This window comes from Neocloeon triangulifer, unplaced genomic scaffold, assembly GCF_031216515.1.
Source record: "Neocloeon triangulifer isolate White Clay Creek 2 clone unplaced genomic scaffold, ASM3121651v1 ptg000012l, whole genome shotgun sequence".
NCBI lineage: Eukaryota > Metazoa > Arthropoda > Insecta > Ephemeroptera > Baetidae > Neocloeon > Neocloeon triangulifer.
Genome location: NW_026775554.1, coordinates 8,581,705 through 8,599,890, shown reverse-complemented (window position 1 = coordinate 8,599,890; position 18,186 = coordinate 8,581,705). Strand labels below are relative to the sequence as shown.

Here is an 18,186-nt window from a genome sequence, read left to right as displayed (position 1 = left end):
AAGGGTCCGACAGCAAAATACTTAATCCTTCAATTCTAAATTACTATATTTGAATTTAAAGATTGCTGATAATATTGGAAATAAATAATTCAATGAAAAAATTAAAATTTTTTATATATGGATATCAATTTAAGAAAATAGAGCATATTTCCAAAAGCAATTTTTCAAATACATCAGTAAATATTGATTTATGTTTCATGTTTCATACATTGTTACATTATTTCTAGTATTGCAAATAAAAGTAATTTTAAAGTTTAAAAATAATTTCATTTAGTTACATTACAATAATTACATAAGTTTTGAGGTTTTTAATTGGTTAAAATCTGGAGTTTAATTGAAGTTTTTTACATATTTTATTGCGTTAACCAAGTTAATAGTGAACTTAATTTAATACTAATGTATTTTCCACTCTATTTTGCATTTTAATGTAACCATTTTTTTTCACTTGATATTAAAAAGTTGAAGGCCCGTTTTTGAGGCGGTTGCGGCCTACTCGGTTGCAATTTTCCCACAGCCACCCCTGGCGGGGCGCAGTTGGTTCTCTCCGCCGCGTTTCCCTTTAGGCATCTGTTGGTATGGCGGGCGGGCGGGCGAACCTTGATTAGGCTTTTGGTTAATTAATAACCCACCCCGCAACGCCCCACTCTCATTTCTGGCGGTGCCGCCACCATCTCTCTCTCGTATGCCATTACCTTGCACTTATACAACACGCAATTTCCTTTTTCATTTTCCACCGGCAACAACATTAACGCGACCGAATCAAAGTCGTATCAGCCCCGTTTTAATAAATAATAAAAAAAAGAGTCGCGTTTCGATCAATTCAGGGCGAGTTAATTTCCGCCCCAAACAAGGCGAGAGAGATAGAGAGACGCTTTGATGCTAATTAATGGCGTTTGAGCGCATCAAATTGTGTTTGAAATTCAATTGACAAGTCGGTTATTTGCGTGGAAATTAGCTTCAGTGTAAATGCGGGCTTTGGGAAATATTCAAACTAACTATTCATCCACAAAATTAAACGCGTAGATTGATTTACAGGAAATTAAAAGGGGTCAAATTTGAAAAATATCAAATTATTTGTTCTTTAAACATAATAGAATGCTAAATGAAATATTGATTTTGAGATAACTGAAAAACGATAAACCTACCTAATTGATTTCTGAACTTTGGGTGGACTCTTCAAGTAATTTATGCAAACGACTACTGGCGGCGCTGCGATCGTGGTTGTGAGCGAATTTAGCACCACCAATCATCGTTTGCTTAAAATAATTTGTCCAATTTGTTTCCAACTTTTAAAAATTTTTGCTCATTCTGATACATACAGGGGAACTAGTTTTCAGTTACATATTTGCAAGTCCTATACTCTAAATTTTACGTTCTCTCTGAAGCTATAAAAATTGTGGGGACAGGGTCTTTAAACAAAAGCAATAAGACTGAAATTTATTTAGTTGAGCTCCAAGTAAATGTGAAACAGGTGCGCAAACAAATAATGATTCTCCTGCACGTCTGGCTAATAGTTCTGGGAAAAATTAAGGAGCAAACATGCGGCCCTAAAAGAGTTTGTCTGTTCGCTCTTTGTGGGCAGTGCATTATTTGATGAGTCACTGCGCCCGACGTACGTGCCGCGTTTCAATCGGCAGAAAGACGTCTTCTTCTACTATCCACGACTAATGTGCGGCAAAGCCTCCGCCGGTCATCCCAGAGGAACAAAAAACCACACGTGACCGCCCGATAATGTTTCTCTGCCCTAGAAAAGAGTGAATAAAAAAGACGCTCGCCCACAATTCGCCAAGACGGGAAAGTGTAATCAAATAAAAATTGATCTTGTTGACTCGCCCTCGCACAAATTCAAGTATAACAAGTACGTGAAAAAAATCATTGTTAAATGAAAAAAACAGGAAATTTTGTAATCATTTTTTTTTTTTTATTTAAATCAGGAATGGTTTTTTGTGCAATTTTTTTTCATATTCAGTAACAGGGATTATTTTTAACCACTTTTTTTTTAAATATTTGAAATTATGAATCTCGATATCGGTAGTGGTTGCCTTGTTTACATTCGTTAAAATAAATTTTTAGGAATAAATGTGATTTAGTCTACCAAAAGAACAAAGCTCTGCACCAAAAAAGTATTATTATATATATTTTTTTTATTATTTGAAACAGGCCAAGTGTGAATAATCGCGGTCGAGACAGACAGAGAGAGAGGCCAGGTCTGGTCTAAAATTGCGGTCCGAACCCGATCCCTCCGTTGGCCTGGGTGACCAACGAGATTTTCGTCCCCGAATCACAAAAGCAGAAGAAATTCAGCCGAAAAGGGCCGCGCAGCACAAACAGGTTGCCAACCGCACAAATATATAAATCCAACTTGCAAACTCGCGAGGTCATTGACTCTTGCGCCAAGTCTAGCCTCAGGTGAGAACTTCACTTACGCCCCATTAGCGCGGCTGCACTCGACTTTTGTATCAAGAGTAGCATTTTAATCGATCCGATTGGCGCACGAATTGCTGTGGGAATAAAAAAACCCAGAGTGCCCTTCGACCCTCTCTATCAAGATGGTAATTGCGATATGATTGCCAGCGAGACATGATTTGAAGTTTAAACATTATTTTTTAACAAAACGCAAACAGGTTTCTGATAAAAAAAGAAAAATATATTTTCTTCAGTTGAAATTTTCTATTTTATTTTTATACTACACCAATTTTACAACCAAATGAACTTTCAAAAGATGTTTTATAAATAAAAAAAATTACAAAAACATTTGCAGCTCGCGTCGAGCAGTCTGCCTGCCTTGACAGTGTCCCCTTTTCGCTTTTTCATTTTGTCACGTGGAGGGAATGGTTGGCAGTTCGATCGAGCCTTGATGTCGCTCATTTTTAATTTTCTTGTCATTTATCGCGCGCGCACGCCAGCCCACAAATTAATAAAAACGTCATTTCAGCTGCGGCGCGGCCATAAATTGTGCGCCTGTTAAATTGGGATGGTCCATCAGGTATATCAAACGGCATTCCATCTCGAACGGCCGTTGGCCCGAATTTATATCTCGCGCATCTCTTGCCTTCGGAAAGTGACACATTGCGCGATTCCGTATCTCACGCGAATCTCGCGTGCGTATGTTTTCTGAATAAGTAATAAGCGGCCTTTCTTAATTCCTTTCTCTCTGGAAATTCCGTCTCGTTATTTTATCAAAAAACATAGACCATCTAAAAGTTTGTTTATTCTAGGAAATTTTGAGCATGATTGAGGGACGAGATCCATTGCTTTTTTACAATTTATAAAAATATTTTCTATAATCAACTCAAGAATGAAATTTTAACCCAAACTAAGATAATTTTGAACCTTTTTTTAATGAATTTTATGTTTTATTATGACTTTCTTTATTTTATTCAAATTTTCATTATTTTTCATAAATAATATTTTTTTATTCATCCAACATCCAAATACGTTTGAAGAGATTTTTTGTGTGATTTACTTATGCAATTTACAACACAAATAAAGAAGCTACACTACACTAATTAGAACAGAAAAACACACGCACACTAACATCAATTTGAAACAATTATTGAATTTTCTTCCAGTAATCGAATTGTATAAAAGTTAAAAAATGTTTTGGATCAGAAATAATTATTTTTTTCATTAAACTTGTGGGTTTTTAATTTGGCTTTCACGTTTTCAAATGATATTTTTTTTAATCAATATTATTGTGTTTTATTTTCCTAATTTTGAGTCTCATTGTTTTTTTAAATTATGTTGCAGGAGTGATGATAAGCAAAGTCGGCGGCTGCCCAGCCTGATTTTCCCATAGGTAAGTAAAATTTCACTCCTTCACCAACAAAATTCCAGGAAATCAAAAAAATTATGCAACTTATTTTCTGTTTTACACTAATTTTGGAAAGAATTTTAAGTTTGCAAAATGGCAGCTGTGGCAGAAAGAAACACTGCCTGCAGAAAATTTGCTTGAAAAAAATTACAACATAAATTACTCGGGGCCGTCGCGGCAGCACTCGTAGATAAGATCCGTCGCCTATTGTTTTTGTTTGGCGTGTAATTGTCGTTGATGTGATGAAGTGGGCCGTATTGTATCCATTAGAACTTATTCGCGCGAGATTGAATGGAGAGTCTTGTGTCACAAGTATATAAAATCGGCAATCAAAAGCCACTTTGGCCGCCCGTAAATATGCGATTATCGGCCGTTCCGACAGAGTGAGAGAAAATATATAAATGTCGTTTGACGTGCGCTGTCGCGTTTTTTTCATTCGGCTTGCGGTTTGCGGCTGACCAATAATAGCAATAAAATAATTCACATATATCGTTTTACACCGCGGCGTGTTGTTTTGTTCTTGGTGCGTAAGAAAGCTGTTGACAAGTTGTTGAAAAGGTCATGGTCCGCCGAGTGGAAAAAACTTGAATTTTCACATACGTAATTTGACGAGAAAGGAAAATTTATTATTATTTTTTTTTTTTGTGTGTGAAGACAGAAACTATTTTTACTGACGACGGTGTTTTCATTAAATTTTTTTGCCGCCCAGTCTAAATTAGCGGCGCAAATGAGTTTGAAATCATTTATAATGAGCGTCTCGCAATGAAGGCTTCCAAGGGGTGGGCGTTGCAGTGACCCCGTGACCTCGGCCAAACCGAACAGACCGGACTGACCAGTATATTGACAGCCTGCCTTGCGCAGAGGAGCAAGGGCATAAACGAGACCTTCTTTATGGCCACTGTCAAGAGTTAAAATAATCATTTTTATTATTATTATTGAGTGTTAAAGTCACTCCAATGCAATTTGAACATTATAGTTTCAAAAGTTATGGCAGGAAAGAAGAAATTCAAATATTATTTATACTTAATTGAGCAGCAAATAGAGAAAAACAAGGATTAAGCCAATTTAGCCTTTGTAGGAGATGCACGCAACCAATAAGAGATTATTATTTATTATCCTCATAACAGCCAAATACTTTATTTAAACCTCAATTTTCCCAAAGCTTTTATTACAATTCTATTGTATCAAAGTGTTCCTCATTTATTTGTGTTAAATGAAAATATTTTATCAAGTTGATAGGAAAGTATTTTAGCGTTTAAATGCACAAATTAGTAAAACAATAATTTTTTCCCTCATTTTTAAATTTTTTTAATTTAGCTTTTTTTTGCATTTTTTGTATTTTTTTTTTAACCAAAAGTCTTGATGTGGCTGAATCCCCTCTCCAAGCCCGCATTACAGGGGGCTCTCGCGGCAATACTAATAATTAACACAAAGCGTGCGTGTTGAAAATTAAAAGAGACCATTAGCCCGCGTGTATAGTTTCGCTACTTGTGCGGCGCCCTGCGAGTCTTGGAATTAAAATTGGAGACCCCGAGAGCTAATACATTATCGTTTGCATAATTAAACTAATTAAGGAGGCTAATTTATTTTTCAATTACACTCACTCAATGCGCGCAGTGCGCGCGAGAGAGAGGCTGTGTGTTTCTCATCTCTGCAGATAAAGTTCTTATTATTTTGAGTTAATTAAGTTCCCTACTTCATCTCGGTCGGTCCGCCTGCGCGCTGTGAGTGTGCGAGATACAGAGGAATAAACAACCAAACTAATTACTTCCTTTGATTACTTTTTCTCGGCGCTTATCTCGAGCCATTGCGTCACCGTACTAATATACACTCGCACCACCAAAGTGGCTTTTTACTGCCATTTCTGCTGGCCAAGCTATTTTTACACACTCGTTGTTTTTTGTGCGTTATTTTATCTTTGGCTCGGCTGGTGTCGCGAGAATTGTTTGCGAAATGAAATATTGCGTGGAGTGATTTTGGAAGAAAAACTCGTGCTGCGTGAGTGGCTTATCACGGAGGAATAGGCCACAATTAGCCAAAAGTGATAACTGATAAGTAAAAACAGCCAGACACCGACAACCACTGCGTAAACAAAGGCCTATTTGTCAATTGCCCTGGTTTAAAAATAAGAAAATTAATTACAAATTTGTCTTATTCAACTATTAAGGGTTTGAATCAGTGGAGTATCGAATTGATTTTGAGAAATTTCGGAACCAAAAGTTATATTTCACGTGTAAATATACTGTAAATATACTGATTTTATATTGTTGGTCAAGGCCAAGATTTTGTTTTTCATGATTACGAGATTTAACATATTCAGAATTCAGAACATGAAAATATTTTAATGTTTTTTTTTTGCAAATACATTTTTGGTCTGAGGTTAAAAAAACTGTTTGTAACCCTTCAGCCCGATTTTAAGTTTCCAGATTTCGATCCACCTCAAGAATATGAAAATGTTCATATATTGCTAATTAATTTTTTATGAAAAATAATCAACACTTGATAAAAAGTATAATAAAAAATCAATTCAGAGGTTAAAAGTAAGGCAAATGCTCTGCAAAATTTTTTTGTGTGAAATAAAACGAATTTTCAAATTTTGCGGAAGTGCAAAGGAATTTTCCAGGTGGGAAACGTTGGCGACACGGGGAGCTTGACTCTTTCTCTCTCCCTCAAATTGCCTTTTTTCGGCTCTCTCAGTTTGCGCGCCTCGGCAGAGCAATATGTTGTGTGGAGTATAGTGAGTGAGTATGTGTGTAGGGGATATATTAAAACGACAAGAGAGAACAATTCCTCCTTATTGTGCCGGAGCCGTGCCGCTGGCAGATATATTAGGTCAGATATTGCATTTTCAATATCATCAATGCGCGCGCGGCGCGACGATAAAAAGCAATAAACATCGCAGTCGAATTCTTTACGTGTTTACCATACCAATAAGGGCCCACCCGCCTCTCTAATGCCGCCATTCGCAATTGTCTTTTTATTAACTTATTTGTTTGCTCGCTTGTGACACACAAAATTCATTCCACTCACGTGAATTTTAGATCAATTTTGTCAAAGAAGGGGTTTCAATTTTATCAAATCAATCACAATTTAAGGAATTTATTTAGCATAAAGTACCAACCATTTTTATTTGCATTATTTCTTGTAAAACACCAACCATTGCAAATAAAAAATGCTTATATTTTACGTCTGGAAAAACTGCACGTTTTTGCACGTCAAGCAATTAAAAATCAATTTCATTGCAGGTCGGATCATAAAATTAGCAGGAGTTTGTTAGTTGCGTCGTAAAAAAAAGTAGTGTGCGAAAAAGATAAGAATCTGCTCTGCTCGGACGACTCAAAACAACAACCCTATTCTTCGTTAGTTCCTCCTAAACACTTTTATTAAGTGAAACGCAAATTTTATCGACTGACTCGGTAGGTATGGCGACCGACGAGGTGGACGAGTGGGAGTCGAGTGGAGGGGCGGCCAAATGAGTACGTAAGGCGTACTTGTATTAAATTTTTTATCCGCCGCCGAGATCTCGTCGGGGGAGAATTAACGTGTGGAGGCCAACTAGTTGTGTTCCACTCGGCTAGTGCCGCCAAACCATCTGACCGCGGCCCAACCGCACATCGCAAAATATTAATTTATTTGCTCCAACGACCGAGTAATTCAGAATTTAGAACCAGCTGCCATTCAAAAACTGCAATTTTACATTACCTTTAAAAAAAATTTTTTAAAGCTTGGAAAAAAAGCTAACAAAATTTTTACTCCTCTTCTTTTGAAGAAAATAAAACATGCTATACTACACTTTTTGCACAATTAATTAGCCCGCACGTATTATAAGCAGAGCCTATTTTTAAATATATTCAAAACGTTCATATATTAATTAAGAGTGGCGCAGGATGTCGCGTGTTTGCTTTGCGGCACTTCTTGATTCCTCCAATAAGACATTCACATAACGAACCACTTCTTCTTTTCTGTGAATTTGTTTATTCCAAAGTTAAATTTAATGAGCGCGGCCCTCTCATTATTAGAAGGAAGTTCTAATTTGTGTCGCTATATTTAAAAATAACAAACGAAACACAACCGCACTTCTGTGTGCCCCGCGACCAAAAGTGAACCGCGAGTGAGGAAAACATCTTCCTACTCTAACGTTTTTCCCTAATTTAATCGGAGCCCGTTTTTCCTCTCGAAATACTGCCATGCAGTGTTTGATTAATATTTTTGTCCAATATAGTTTATACGGCCTCCCTATATAATCGGGTTACTAATTGGTTCTGATAACTTTTGCGGCCTTATCTATACTTCCTTCTAAATAGGAAAACCGCGTGGGTTCTATTTATGTTTCCTCTTTTAAAAGATTATTTTCTTTGCAGATAGAAAACCGGCAGTTACAGAGAATTTTAATCATTTAATTATTATATATTATCCAAATTTATTGGTGTTATATTCAAAATTTTGCAAAATTTGGTGTACCAAAGGAGGGGGGAATCTGCAGTTAAAAAAGGTATGGTTTTAAGTGGGTCAATTTTGCCCGTAATTTAAAAAAAATCTAAAATCTATAAGATCCTTATACTTGGAAACCTTTTTGCTAAATAATGAATTGATCTCAAATATTGGTATGGGCCGCATTCAGGAGCAGAATGTTGAGGAGAATGCGGCTTAATTGCACCGTCAAGTGTGCAAAAGCACGCACCTGAGCAATTTGCGTGCAGTGCCAGGCGTGGCTGGCGCATAATTATAATTGTCAGGAATTACAAGACGCGCTCCTGGGAACCGAACCAGCGACCCTCGGGAAAGCTGCGCGCTCATTAGTGCAGTCCGCGTGCAATTATCCCAAAATGGGGCGGCTTCATTAAGGAAAAGAAGTCGATGAAAGAGAGCAAAATTTAATTTCGCGCCCACGGCGTTAATTATTATTAAAATTTAATTGCGCGAACCCGTAAATGAGTAATAAAAAAAGAGCGGCGAAAAAAGGAGAGCGACGCTTCACGGCTGCCATGCCACTGCTGCCTGCCTGTGCTCCCAATTAAAAGTGACATAATTAAAAGGCAGTCTCTCTCGGGTTATTATTGGCTTAATTAATGGCCGAGTAAAGCGAATTCAGCCAAGCACAGGACGCACAACAACCTTCTTTTCTCTCGGCCAACTGATGCTGCGTCACACACGTCGATTCAAATTTTCACTAATGATTCAGACACACTCAAAATAAGTCATTAAAAGCGAGCTGAAGCACCAATCTGTGGCAAAAATTGAAAATAGCCAAGTTTTAAAATTTTAATTTTTGCTGTTTGTTTTCTCTAATTTTTACAAATTTAACATTGTACGAAAAACAATTGTTGGGCAAAAAGCAAGAATTTTTGGGGTAGTGCATATTTTGCTAAAAAAAACTTCCAACATAAAAAAGATCCCATCCACCACAGTGAGCGTCAAAACCGCAAACTGTTTATTTGCTTTTCCAGTTTTGCCGCGCTAAAATTTAACAGGTTTTTTAATGCCATTTTAACTTAAAACAAATTAAATTCTATAAGATAAATGGATAAATCCTATCATTTTTAATTGAATTTCTCTAAAGAGCGCTTATTGTTTTAGACTTTTTGTTCAGATTTATTCTTTATTGACCATGTTTTGAGTTTAATTTTCATAAATTAAGCTGCATAGTTTTTTGTTACAAATTGACTCAAATTAAAATAATGCTTTTATAAAATGAATGTTCTGTTAATTTCTTTGAAAACAAAGTATCAATATTCAATCCAAATATTTTGCAGCTCCTCTTCTGTTTCAATTTTAATGGAATTTTTTGGGAATGGAAAATTTGAGTCTGCGATAAATGTCCCTCCCTCATCAACAATCGGCGCTTTGGGAAAAGCTGGCGGCGCACAAAAACACACAAATCAGCGAAGCTTTTCGCCGCCTGTGCCAACCTGGTCTGCCCTGGAGAGGTAGTGCCGCGCCAATAATAATAGTGCTCTATTATGGGGCCATTCATGCCGGGACAATTCTTCATTTGCGTACACCGCGCCACGCATTCATACACACTCCCTGTGATTACGCATTGTCCAAAGACTCGCTGAGCGAGAGTGTCACCCCTCGCAGGTCATAAATTTTTCTCAGTGACACACTTCCAACAAACCTTCATAAACCCTCGTATTCAACTTCAATTGCACCTCTTCAATTGCATTACATTGCAAAAGAAAAATTATGTATTCGAAGACAAACAAGAAGTGCAAAAATAAATATTGCAGTAAAATGTATGCATATATTTGACATGAAGATATAAGTACATCTTTATTTTTTTTATTATAAATTATGGGCAAAATTTTAAAATATCTTAATCAGATATAAGAATATCATGAATCAAAGTTAAACGAATACATCAATCAGTTTTTGCTTTACTTTTTTGTACCATCATCTATAAACGGATCCTCCAGATATGAGATCTAAATGCATTGGGTCAGTAAAAAATCGTTTCCCAAAACCGTCTTAAACCGATGCGGAGAGCAATGATGAGAAGAAAAGTCATCACGTGAAGGTTAAATTATGACTAGACACATTTCATCCTCAGGGAGAGAATGAATCGGAGAAAAAGTCGCAGACCCAACCAACCGCGCGATGTGTTAAAAAAAAGGCCACGCGCGCGCGGACGTTCAAAATCGTCCAAACACGATGATAATTTTAATTTGTATGTCAGAAAACTCGCTTACAAAAGGCGCTGATTTCGTGACGTCACGTCGCGCCGGGTTTTGAGCTGACGTCACCGAAAATAATAAGGAGAGGAACATCGAGAGGCGCTTAATGATGTATAGGCACTCATTAACATGGCCCCGAGCAAAAAGTTGGCAAAACCGCACGTATAGTTGTAGCTTTTTTGTGTGCTGTTCTGCGATAATTAGACCAGACACGAAATTTCGCGAAAAGCGTCAAAACTGAGAGGAAAAAGCGGGACGAGGCCAAAAATTCAATTACCACGCCCAGCCTGTTAATTATTTACGCCGATTTTCACCAAAACTGTCCGTCGGTATTCCCATGTGAAAAATTCAATTAACTTCGCAGTTTGAGCATAAAAAGTTTGCTTTTTCTTCTTTCAGTTAGTTTAGTTTCTTTTTAATTTTTACAAACTGGGAGCATCTTGATATGAAAAATATTTTGCAACGTTGCAGTTTTTGTTCCGATCTTTGTCTGGAATGGATTAAATTTAATATACTGTTTTTGCATAAATCTGCAGTTAACGCCATCGAGCGTTGGTGTGAGGAACGAGAGGCGCAACGGAGCGAAGGGATTTTTCGCGCTCGTTTTAATTTCAGCTTTGCAAAGGGAGTGATGTGCTGCGACGTGTGATCAAGTTTCCATCCATCTAATTAGGCGCCGCTTGCTTTGGCCTTTTGTGTTTTATATGCTAATGAAGCATTCATTTTCATTTCGTATGCAAAAGATTTTGCGCTAAAAACACACACATACACAACAAAGGGCCTCTTCCGAGTCGCAGTCTGGCTGCCCGTGCAGTTCACTTTACACTTTTGATGAGCAAAAAGTAATTGCGACCGAGCGCGAGAGAGACTCTTTTGAAAATTAACACCGCACAAACACAGACATGTGCACTATTTTTTGTGCATGCGCCTCTCAAAAGGAAACAGAGAGAGACTGTTTTAATTGTCACCTTGCCTCATTTTCCTGCAAAGCCCATGGAGATTTACAGTAAAATACAATAATTCTATTTAGCATTATAAAAAAAATTATCATGAATAAAAGTTCTCAAATTAAAAAATAATAATAACTTTCGATTTTTTTAAATAATAAAGTATTATTGAATAATGCTGCAATTTAAAAATGCTGTTTATTATTTGAAATCGAAATAGCTTTTTAGTGTAAAAAATTGCATCGTCAACTTTTCCTTTTGACTGATGCTGAAAAAGCGCTTGTTTTTAAGAGCTAATTGAAGCATCAGACAAAAAGGCTCGATTGACGGCTCGTCACAATCGGTGCAGCCATTGGATCGGGCGCGAAAAGGCCGCGATAAATTCTTCATTGTGGCAAATAATAATGCACCTCGCACACACAACAATGGGTGTCGTGTGTGGAAGCACAAAGCCGATACCGCGCGCTTTTGTACATTTTTAATCACGCGCCTTTTTCGCGCGCGCAAATGAGCCGGAAAATGCGGCCTAATTTAATTAGGCTTGAGCGACAGCCCGCACACGTTACAATAATAAACGGGCGCGTGGAAATTGGCCCGCCGAGGAAATGCAATTTCTCACCGCGCGCCAGCCAAGCCAACTTTTGCAATATAACAAGCAAGTTTGTGAGTTGGACCGGCGGGAAAATCAATACCGAAAGGTGCCGCTCTCTTTCTCACACTCGGCCATTGCCGCCAATATTGCGCCGAAAAACATTTTCTTTAAAATATTTCTGAAAAATTAAAGAAATTATTTTCCTTTAAAATATAAGGAAAGCACAAAGGAATCAAATTTCGAATTCCAGGGTGTAAAACAACTTCATAAGGAGTGTAAAGTAGGCTTTTTGTTGCACACATGTGCTACATAATTTATAAAATTCAGTTGAATATAGGCAACCGATGAACCATAGTTGTGACCAAAAAATGCCTAATTTACAACAAATTTGAAAATTAATTAAAATTTCATTTATTTAAAACATAAATCAACTCAATTAAAAAACTTTTTGGTGTTAATTTTTCAGCAGGAAAATAGTTAAAATATTTTTCAGTTCTTTGTAAGTAATTATTTGGTGTGGAGAGATATTTTCGGCTCAAGGGGGGATCCCGGCGTCGGGAAGAGAAATAGAAAGAAAGCCTGTTGATCAGCGTGGCTCTTTCTTTCGCTCCTTCTGGCGTCGCGCTCGGTGATGATGACGATTTTGCAGGCGTTATTAAATAAAACGACGAGCCGGCAAGAGAGAGGCCTGCGAGTGACAGAATTATTTTTGGCGGGCCTGATTGCCTTTTCGACCGAAATGAGACGAGCACCAGCGCGCCCGCTGTTAAAATTAATGGGTCAGAAAATTGAACCAGACTCGGGTCGGCACTACTTGCACCCTCTCCATATATTGCGTGTTTTCTATATTATTTTTAAGGCCAATACTCGGTCCGATCGCAGCCCTGAGACTTATCGGCACATCTGACGACGAGGCAATTTGCCACCACTCACAGCGAGAAATAACTTTTCAATGACGCTTTCTTCAAAACATTCAAAGTGCATTTTATTTTATCAGAGATAAACAAATTTTTACGTAAACTCTCTTTAATTAAGAACAAATTAAGCATAACTTTTCTTCTTTAGAATTGACTGTATATTTATTTTAATTTTTAACTAAATTTTATGAAGAATTTCCACGATTTTTTTTTTTAAATTATCTTTAATATTTATAGTGACTTAAGATTCCAAATTATTCATAAATTTTCTTTCGCCATCTTTTAATTTTTCAAATAAATAATATTTTAATTATTAAATTTTGCATAATAATAGAATTGCAACAAAAAATATATGCCAACTTTCACGAGAGAATTTTTTATCGATGAAAACTTCAATTTAATTTTTCCACTCTTAATTAATTTTCACCTCTCAGACTTTGCGGTATTAATATTGCAAAAAAATTCGCAAACAAACATGCTGCTTTTGTTTGGCGATTAAATAATTTTTTTATTAAAAGTTAGGCACGTGGAGCAAAAATTTGGCAAGAAGAGATTAGCCCGTTGGTAGCATCGTACGGTGAAAAGTTGCTGGGCGGACATGGACCGAAATTCGCTTCCCCATAATTATTAAGCCGTATTAACATTAATGGAAGCATTATGAACACTTAAGGTCCAGTCTGCAGGATATTTAAAAGCTCCCGGGCTAATAAGTCGCTGCTGCATAATTGATAAACACCTTAATGCTGATAAATTATGGAATAAGTTTCCTTTCGCTCCTCCTCCTGCTCTGTGGAAAAGGATAATTCGAAGGAAAAAAAAACGGAAAATCGGTAGCTCTCTCTGAGGTTGCTCTAATTTGATAGTTAATCTTGGTGCTAATTTCACACCTCCTGAACTGCAATTACGTTGCGGTCGTCAGAGGGTAATTGGAAAGTCAGCAGCTGAAGTTCTCTAATTGGTTGGATAAAACAAAGCCTCTTTTGATTCAAGTGGCAATCCTCGACTCTAAAACACTAATTTTCTCAAGACTTGACTTCATCTAATTTTATTCTTCGTCAGGAAAATACAATTTCTGCTCAGAATCAACCCATTAATATTGACTTAAACCACATAATTCTTAACTTTTTGAGAGTAAAGCGACTTACCAGAGGCTATTCCGAATATGGCGTTTTAGCCAAAAATTCCGTAAACTCAGAATGCTATTAAATTAATATTTTAAATTTTTATTCTTATGAAGGAATGGAAAGAAGCATTGGAAAAAGTTTGAATATATCTTTTTTTAACGAAAAATGGATATATGAATAAATTGACAACAAACGTTTTTCTGTGAAAGGCTCCAAGCTTTTAAAACTTTTGATTATCAATCACATCTCAAAAATTTGACTAAAAATCAGCAAAAAGTAATATTAAAAACTTTTAAGCAGATTAAAGGTTTTTTTAAATAACAATAATAATAAAAATAACTAGCATAATACTTCATCATATTGTGCTTAATTATCACCATTTTTCTTGTTTGGCTAAATCCACTTTAAATTTTCTAAAGCAAACAAACTTTTCTTGGTTATAGTAATTAGAAATTCACCAAATAATAGATTCGCCAGAGAGCAAAGGTTTAGAGAGATAATGGAGGTCGTTGAAAGTTTTGCTAGCTGCCCCATTATATTTGCTTGTAATCCTGGATATTAATTAGGGCGCATTAAGACGCTCGAAGAGAGACGGATTCATTATCAAGTTGCGTGGAGGGGTGCGTTCGTCCGTCAGTCCGTCCATCTTGCAGACCAGATTTCCTGCGCCGAGGGATGGTGCGGCCGGTGGGCGATGAGATGGGTTGTGGTCAATATTAATGGACCGGGGTGTTTGTGTGTGTGCTCAAGAGCTCCCCGTCCGTCCGTTAATTCACCGGCTCCATAATGAAGCTTTTGTTTAGAATTATCAGCGCCGACCAAGCACTTCGTTTATAATGCGAGAATTCTGAAAATTGCCTGGAAATTAATTGCGAGTTCGGAGCGGGGGCGTTGACCTTTGCGTGTGATTAATTGGATTGCATGTTTCCCTAATGTATGAGAGAGAGAAAGAAAGATTCGATTGCTATCAGACCAGGAAACATGTTTTACTTCCTCTGAATGCGGAGACCTTTATAAGGAAAGCTAAATTTAGCCTTTTATTGGTCGATTCGTCGTCAATTGCAAAGAAAAAAAATCACCAAAGAGGGGAATTACCCTCAAGTTGTATCACTAAATTGTATTGGTCAAATGAGAATTGAAAAATTAATATTTCAAATAAAGAATATTTAATTTCCTGAATTTGAAATTTGACAAAATTGTATGGATGCTGTAAAATCGCGATAAAAAAAATAAAATAAAATGTGCATCTTTTAAGCGATTAACGTTGCAAATTTTCCTCGCCAAAAGCTTTGAACCTCAGTGAAGAGTCGATATTTATGTCCAGAATATTCCTTTTTTTAACTGAACTTATTGTTATTTTTATAATTTTTATTGAAATCAGGATTATAACTATCCTCAAATTTCAAATTCATTTGGCAGATGGCAGGAACCTCTGATTTAATTAGGTGGGAAATTTCTATCGCGATTTTGACGTACAAGAGTCATGAATTTTGTCAACATTCATAATGATTGAAAAATGAAATATACTCTCGGTGTTGTTTTTAAACTGCTCAAATCTCTTTTTTGACACTACATTTTGCTTAATAATAAATTTGCTAAATTAATAATTTGAAATAACTTATATTTTATTTGTGACTTTTTTCTGTTTCAGGTATGTCAACAATAACATTTTTCATCTGCAATCAGACTTAAATTCAAGTGAGTACTTTTCAAAAACCCATTGAAGATCCAGATTCATGTGCCAATTAATTGGCCTCATAATTAGCCAAATTACTCGAAAGGTGCGTCTGTTGTTGTCTTTGGCCGCCCCAAGCGCGCACCACCGACCAAGGGCTCATTAGGAAGAAGGATTACAAGTGTGTGTGCTCATTTAAAAAATAATGATCGTGCCTTATCATTCATCAAAGCGAGAGGAATGCATATCCTCTCTAATTAAATTATACACACGCCGGCCAAGCGACGCAGCGTCGAGTTAACAAGCTGCTCTCCACTGATGTACACAAGTTAATTAAGCCGAAAAATGAGAGCCTAATTATTATTTTCCAAAAGCGGCGACCAACCGATCAAAATCGGGTTTTAAGGAAGAATTTTTGTTTGAAATGTCGTGTCTCTTCGAGCTTTGCAATTGTCACGCCTGAAGTTGAAAAACAAAATAACGAGCACATCATTTTGGCATCGATCGGGTGCCATTTTAATGATGCAGACACTCGCCTTAATTGCTGTCAACGTCGGCCAAAAACTCTCCCGCGCCACTTACTCATTTCTCACGCGGCTTAATTATTGTTCAAGATCAACCGCACCGTTCATATTTTATGATTGGGCAAAGGACAGCTTGAAAAAGATGGCAGAAATGGTGGAAATTGGTAGGATTCAAGTTATTTAGATTTTCGTCGCCAAAAGTGAAGGGATTGCCATACAATTTTAGACTGACTTACCCCCTAATTCTATTTCTCTTTTTGTCGCAACAACTGAATGCGAATTGTTTTTTTAGTCTCAAACCAAACTTTATTAACAGAGAATTTTTTATTCACAACTCGGTCTTTTGATCTCTGAAAATCAGAGTCATTTTGAATGAATTATTTTTCTCCATTTCATGATAGGTCACTGAACACGCTTTACCATAATTGGCCATTCGGAATTCAAAAAATGTCTTAATTAATTTGAAAAAAAGCGAAATTCGCGGATTTGGCGGAATTGCACGTGTGTATATATAGCCAATTAGAGCGTAATTGAAACGAAATGTCTGGATCGTTATTTTGCTCTTGAATCTTGACAATTGACGAGCAGCACTCGAAGACGACCGTGTTCTTGCAGCAGGAAAGTAGTAATTGACCCTCTTTAAGCTGCGTATAAATAGACTCAGACATTCATTGCTGTAGAAAGAAATGGCTGCCGCGTATTCCCGCCGAGCTGTTTTGTGTTCAAAAGAATGAGAAGGACCAGTGGCACGGCTAATGGACGCCGTTTTTCAAAGAAGCACTCTCTGAATAGGCAATAATCACGCTTCGATTTTGAATAAGCGCATCATCACCACTCGCAAGGTCAGCCTCGGACCAACCTCGGGCACAAGGAATTTCAAATGTCTTGTATTTCTTCATCAGAACCACAAAAATTTTAAAAACAAAAATGAAAGTTTTCTGCAATTTTAGTTGCAATAAACACAATTTGCAACTAAATTTAATACATGAAAAGAAATTTTATTAATTTCATTGTTTCAAGAATATTAACGTCCCAACAAGGATTTCAATATTAAACTGAATTGAATAACATTTTTACAAAAAATAAGCATTAAAAAATAATTGCAAGTTTTAAAAAAAATTAGCATTCAGTGATAGCAATATTTTCATTGCTTTTGTTAATTTAAAAGTTTCATTATCAGTAATAATACATTTTATTTTGAAAACTAAATATTTTTATTCTTGAAAAATGATTTTTTGCCTTTTTGCTTTCATATTTTTTTACTTGCGCATTCCAGCACATTCTCCAAGGCTACAGCTTTTCCCAAATTGGTTTGGTGTTTTCTTTAATTTCCGGTCAGGCCCGGCTCGTGTACTTGCAACCGACGGCCTCATTCAATTAAGGAGTTTTTAATTTCCTCTTTGTGTTTCGATGATATCTGCAGAAGCACTTTGTTGATTACGATTTTTCATCCGATTGCGTCCGCACGCGACAGATGCGTTTTGTTGTTTTTCGCGACTCAATTTTGGAAAAAGCCTTTGCCAGCTCTGGGAATTCCTCGGAAAAGTGGAACGGGACGCAATTAAAAAAATTAAAAACGAAATCAGATTTTCCAGCCAATTTCGTAATTGTTCTTGCAGTTCTGGGAATTTTAATTAACCGATACGCGCCGGAAATTAAAATCAAATTGATCAAATCATTTTTAAGAGAATTCTCGTCAGTGGGACATTTTATTTTGCCATGAACGTTTGCATATATCGATTTGGATAAAGAAGCAGTTAAGTTAAAATATTTCAAATTTTGGGTTTTTGTTGACTGCAAATTAATTTTGGGATTCAATAAGAGAATTCGATGCAGCATAGAAAGAGCAATCTTGGCGGGTTTGGCCGTAGTTGCCCTCGTGGGGAATCACACACTCGCACACCTTGATATAATCAGAG

At 36.7% G+C, this 18,186-nt stretch overlaps 1 protein-coding gene across 2 annotated transcripts in view; it reads left to right on the top strand.

Annotated features, from left to right (window-relative positions):
• Positions 1–18,186, top strand: part of LOC132197745 (insulin gene enhancer protein ISL-2) — a 91,920-nt gene that overhangs the window by 31,369 nt on the left and 42,365 nt on the right. For both annotated transcript variants that reach the window (XM_059621263.1, XM_059621264.1), the window contains one exon: positions 3,751–3,799. The gene's annotated coding sequence lies outside the window, so the exon portion shown is untranslated. The remainder of the gene's footprint in view (positions 1–3,750; positions 3,800–18,186) is intronic.